The sequence below is a fragment of the Pagrus major genome, chromosome 19 (assembly GCF_040436345.1).
Source record: "Pagrus major chromosome 19, Pma_NU_1.0".
NCBI classification, from domain to species: Eukaryota; Metazoa; Chordata; class Actinopteri; order Spariformes; family Sparidae; genus Pagrus; species Pagrus major.
The window spans coordinates 9567381-9572911 of record NC_133233.1 but is presented as its reverse complement, the minus strand read 5'-3'; the positions used below and the strand labels follow the sequence as shown (position 1 = coordinate 9572911).

The 5531-nt window shown below is 40.4% G+C and overlaps 3 non-coding genes across 3 annotated transcripts; all 3 read left to right on the top strand.

Moving 5' to 3' along the window:
* The first annotated feature begins 612 nt into the window (after positions 1-612).
* On the top strand, positions 613-694 carry trnas-aga (transfer RNA serine (anticodon AGA)). Its single transcript has one exon. It is a non-coding gene; the product is annotated as a tRNA-Ser (tRNA).
* Positions 695-3581: 2887 nt separating this feature from the next.
* trnaa-ugc (transfer RNA alanine (anticodon UGC)) lies at positions 3582-3653 on the top strand. Its single transcript has one exon. It is a non-coding gene; the product is annotated as a tRNA-Ala (tRNA).
* A 406-nt stretch (positions 3654-4059) lies between these two features.
* Positions 4060-4141, top strand: trnas-aga (transfer RNA serine (anticodon AGA)). Its single transcript has one exon. It is a non-coding gene; the product is annotated as a tRNA-Ser (tRNA).
* The last annotated feature ends 1390 nt before the right edge of the window (positions 4142-5531 follow it).

The following is a 5531-nucleotide window of genomic DNA, read 5'->3' as shown; positions in this document are numbered from 1 at the left end:
TATGTGTCATTGAGATCTTCTATTTCTCACCACAGCACCAACAAGAAGATGTTTCATCACTTGTAGTGAAAGTTTAACTTGTGGGAGGAAATGCCTGAGTGGATGGAGGAAAGTGTTACAGTTTGAAGCACATAAAGACATTCATCAGAGAAAACTGAAAACTGACAGAAATAATATTTTAAAACTTAAGAACGAACAGTTACATAAATAGAGAGATGTACGGAGAAGCATGATGGCTGCTTCAGTTAGACCTTAAACAGTTCACTTTATAATAATCATCATTAATAAATGATACATTTATAGCTAATTAAACATTACTTAATAGTTACTTCACTGATAACACAGAATGAAATGCTTTATAAACCATTTGTTAAGCGGTTTAAAGGTTTTTAAACATCAGTTGCAACTAATGATTGCTTAATAAATGGTTTCTAAAGTTTAACACTAAAATAACTATTAACTAGAGCTTAACTATACACTTACTGCTAGCCCTTTTCACACAGTGACTTATCATTCAAAACAGCAATTTTCCCTGTACTGCCATGAGTCTGTGCTGTCTTGTCTTCTAACCAAGATGTGTGAGGATTCAGTGCAGGTTTCTCTTCTCTATAGGTTGTCGTGGCCGAGTGGTTAAGGCGATGGACTAGAAATCCATTGGGGTCTCCCCGCGCAGGTTCGAATCCTGCCGACAACGTGAGTTTTAGTGTCTGCCAATGCCCATGACCGCCGTGTTACTGAACGATCTGGAAAAGTTTACCTATGGCTGCATCCAATATCCAGCCTGTGGAATATGCATGCGTGCAAAATGCTGAATGCTGAACGCTGTCAAAACTGCTTGAAATAGACTTCTCCAGACATCACAGATTTAATTACTCACCCTTTATTACATATATACAGATGCATGGATTAAAGTTCCCCGTCGCTACGACGGATTTCCGTCATTCAAACTTCACAGAGGCGACTTGTGAGATCAATGTAGATCGGAGGAGAACAAGTGTTGGCTGATTTTTATTGACAGATTGTCACACTCTACAGCCAATTGTATCGTTAACAGCGTGTGCGCACCTGACCAATGACAGTGTAGTGACCCACACAGGGCGGGATCTCAACACGGAGCGGCGCTAAAGTTTAGCTGCTTAGCTAGCAAGGACTCGTCGCGCTGCTACGTTATCAATTGAGTTTAGTCAGCACGTGAGAACTCCTGTTGTGTGCTATATGTGTGAAATAACAACTATAGTCTGGACTTTGTCTGCAGTGTATCTGTGTAAACGGCTTCATTCAGCATCTCTCCCTCCCCTCTGGCACTGTGAGTTACCATGGTTACAGGAACGCCCTGAAACTTTATAATGATGATCAATAAGAAGCTTTTGGTTAGTTTGACTGTACAGAATCATGAATGTAGCCTGATTGTAGCTCAATGCTTAAATCTCGTATTATAACATATAGAACAAAGCCTCAGAGCTTCTTTGATTACTAACAGTATGTTAATGATGACAGAAAGGTGATAACTCACCATCAGACTGACAAGGCTGCAAAAGTTGCTGTTTGTATGATGTATTTTTCTGTTAAATGATAAGAGGCTCACTTTAAACAATATTATTAATAATAATAATTAATGATAATGATGATGAGAAGAAGTAGAAAAATAGCGTACTGAAAAGTTCTGTAGATGGTTGATTATTTGAAAGAGTAAATCTTGAGAGAAGCTTGGCAAAAAAAAGGCACAGATTGATTTCATAGATTGAAAATTACATTGAAAAGACAAAAAACATTTTAAGTGTGAGTAGAATAGCTGTTCAGATCATCCTCCTGTAAAACACTGTTGGTCAAATATTTAAACTTGATGTCTGCATTAGAGAACATGGTGTGGGGTGAGGCTGTAAATCTTATCTTATTTTTTTAGCATGTGTCAAGTAAAATGCCCTGTAACATGTTTCACAAATTACAAATTGGGAATATGACTTGGCTACAGCTGGAAAAAACATTTCAGTCAAAAGATTTTTTTTGCTTTAATCCATGCAGATGTGACATTGTAAATCTTTTTATGAATGTGTAGAACGATTACTTTATTACTTTTATTTGATGAGTGAAGGATCTGTTTAGTTATCAGACTGTGAACACCATCAGACCGACACACCCCTGATCTGTGCCTCTGGCTTTTCCATTCATGCAGATGCCGTCCCGCCTCTGCTGCGACTCTGATACTACCTCTGGAGCAGCGTTTCCGCTAGAAAAAATTCGTACTGGTCAACGTGACCGGCAGGGTTTCAATTTACCGGACAAATGTTTGAAATTCCGGTCAATCAGAATTTATTTTTAAATTTTTTTTTAACTTCATACCTCAGCCAGGGATATTTCTCTCTCCATTCAGGCCGGAACAATCGAGATTTTTTTTTCTTCTCAGCGGAAGGCTCATCACCTGCCGCCGCCTCCGTGATTTCAGCCTCATCCGTCTCCTTTGAACGAACGTTTTGTTTCAGAAAATAGTTTTTTAAGTTAGCCTGCTTCGACATTTCTCCTGTCCCGCTCACGTTGTTGTTTTTATTGTAGGTACTGCGTGCTTTGCAAGACTGAATAAACAAGTGCTACAAATTTTGTTCCGCATGAAAATAGAAAAATGTTCGTTCCACACATCGCGGGCACTTCGTGTGTGTGTGTGTGTGTGTGTGTGTGTCTGTCTGTCTGTTTTTATTATTGTTATTATTATTATTTTTATGTGTATATATATATATATTTTTTTTATGAGGGAATATTTTCACCGGTCATTTTGACCGGCGGGGTTTGAAAATACCGGACTTCGGCAAATTTTAACGGTCAAAGTCCGGTAATTACCGGACAACGGAAACCCAGCTCTGGAGGCGGATCAGAGCTGTAGCAAAACTGTCCCCCTCTCCGCATCTGTAAGTTTCACACAGACGACGATGTGGAGAATCGGCGCATGATTCCCGAACTGAAAGGACAGTATGAATGGGGCTATTGATTAATGATGGTGAGTTTTTTTCTGACTAGGTAATTTAAACAATGCAAAGGGCTGTCTTGGTGTTGGTACATTTCTACAGAGACTAATACAATGTAATATAAATAAGGTAATTCACTTAATGTGTGAGTTTGAAGGCTTGTTAGACACCAAACCACTGCATAGCAGTTTGTAATACTTTGACCCAAGATTTTACAACTGTGTAAAATCATCTTGTAAACAGTCATTTTAATCTTGATGAGCTAAACAGTAGAAATACTTAAGCAGCAAACATATCGCCTTTTAGCAAACTTCCTCAAAATCTGTGTAGATCTGCAGAATCTATAAGCTGATCTACAGGGTCTGCTTTAATCATCCTGGTCTACACTTACATAAAGTATCCACTCTGTTAGTTGTTGAGTCATTTAGTTTTTTGCAGTATAGTGTGTGTATTCAATGTTAGTTGAAGATATGTTCAACGACAGTCTTTCTCCATATTTTGTGACTATATCAAGGTAAGGAAGGTAGGCGCAAGTACAGCAAATAGAAAATTTAAATCATACTTCAGGCACATGGAGCTGAAGTGTTATGACTGTTAGCATGGGTACATGGGGGATGGCTATATGGGGATGTAGCTCAGTGGTAGAGCGCATGCTTTGCATGTATGAGGCCCCGGGTTCAATCCCCGGCATCTCCATGTGGTTTTGACATTGACTGTGTTCAGTCAAACAGGCATCCAGATAAAGTAAATAGAGAAAAAACAGTCAAAGTATTACAGTGACAGAATAGTTGGAAAAAAGCATGCTAAGAAACAGAAAGTCTAAATAGAGTGTTTCAGACTCTCACAGTGAGTGGAGACAACATTGTATAAGTGCTTAGTCTTTTTCCTTTACTTTATATGACTAACATGTTATAGTTAAACTACAACTTAACAGTTGTGAAGTGAAATCTGACTACAATTAAAAAATGTAGCTTTTACAATATAAATTTACACTGGATAAATTCTGACCGTCCAAACTACTGGTAGTGATTGCCAGTTTAAAATGGACCTAATTCCATCCAGAAGAAGTACTCCTCAATTCTTAAGCAATGTCATTGCATATGTTGTCGTGGCCGAGTGGTTAAGGCGATGGACTAGAAATCCATTGGGGTCTCCCCGCGCAGGTTCGAATCCTGCCGACAACGTGTGTTTTAGCATGGTTCTGCCAATGCCCATGACCACCATGTTACTGAACGACATGGAAAAGTACCTATGGTTGCATCAGAATATCCAGATGCATACGTTCTCATGAGAACTCTGCGTTCGATTACTTTAGTATGGATGCAGCCTATGGCTCCTCACCAGTCAGAAGGTATTCTTGGATGTGCAGTGAAAAGACTGCAGCTATGGTGCTGCAAATCTAAACCTTCGACTCAGTACTTGCAGACAAGATCTGTAACCTGGACTACAGAGAATTCTGAACTGTCATCTGTGTAGCTCTGAAGTCACTTAGCTCATTGCAGCATAGTCTGTAACCACATTAGCCATGGGATGTGCTAATGCTAACAGGCTGGACACACTGGATGTCTGTGAACTTGATTTTCCTTTAACCCCTGTTAACATGGACGGCAAAACATTTATGTTTATATGGGTTGTCGTGGCCGAGTCGTTAAGGCGATGGACTAGAAATCCATTGGGGTCTCATCTGTATAGCTCTGAAGTCACTTAGCTCATTGCAGCATAGTCTGTATGGTTTATCCTTCTTTCCCTCACACTTCCTCTTCTCCTATCTTATGCTGCATTCCAGTTACATGGGAGACCACTCGCCCGAGTTGCGAAGTGGGAAATCTCGCAGCTGTCTCGCGACATTTCACCGAGGCACGCCCCCTTTTGGTCGGAATATCCACTGTCCGACTCGGTGCTCCTGAGAGTACACCGAGTTGAGCGAGGATAGACAAACGACTCATCAAACAAAGATGGCTGCGCCCGTAATTGATGTATTTTCTTTGTATTTGTACCAAGTTGGTCGTTTTAATGTCGATTTTAAATGCTCTTACACATTTGATTACATTGCTGCTTTAATCCGGTCACCAATTTATGCATTGCACGGTCTTGCTGTGCGTGCAATACAATGTAAAGTTTTGTTTTCGAGCTGGTTTGCTAAAGAGGCTAATGTAGCTAACAATAACAATAACAATGACTAGCCTGCTACTACCCTGATGGCGTCCATGTTCTTCCGACTCGTCGTGTAGCGAGACAAATGGGAACGCTATTTGTGCTACAAGCCAGGAAATGACGTCACGTTCTCGCGTAAGAGCAACTTGGGCGAGTGGTCTCCCATGTAACTGGAATGCAGCATTAGTCAAAGTCTCACACTGGTTGAAAGTTCTGAGTCGGCAGCCAAAATTGCTAGGTACACACAGCGATGGTGGTATAGTGGTGAGCATAGCCCGGGTTCGATTCCCGGCCATCGCAGAAAGGTATTTTGGTTTGTAGGTGATGAAGATTTGCACATCCAACATTTTTGCAGCTCATCCCAACTTTAGACAGTGTTATTGCCAACTATGTTTTGCAGCTTAAACTCCACTAACCTAC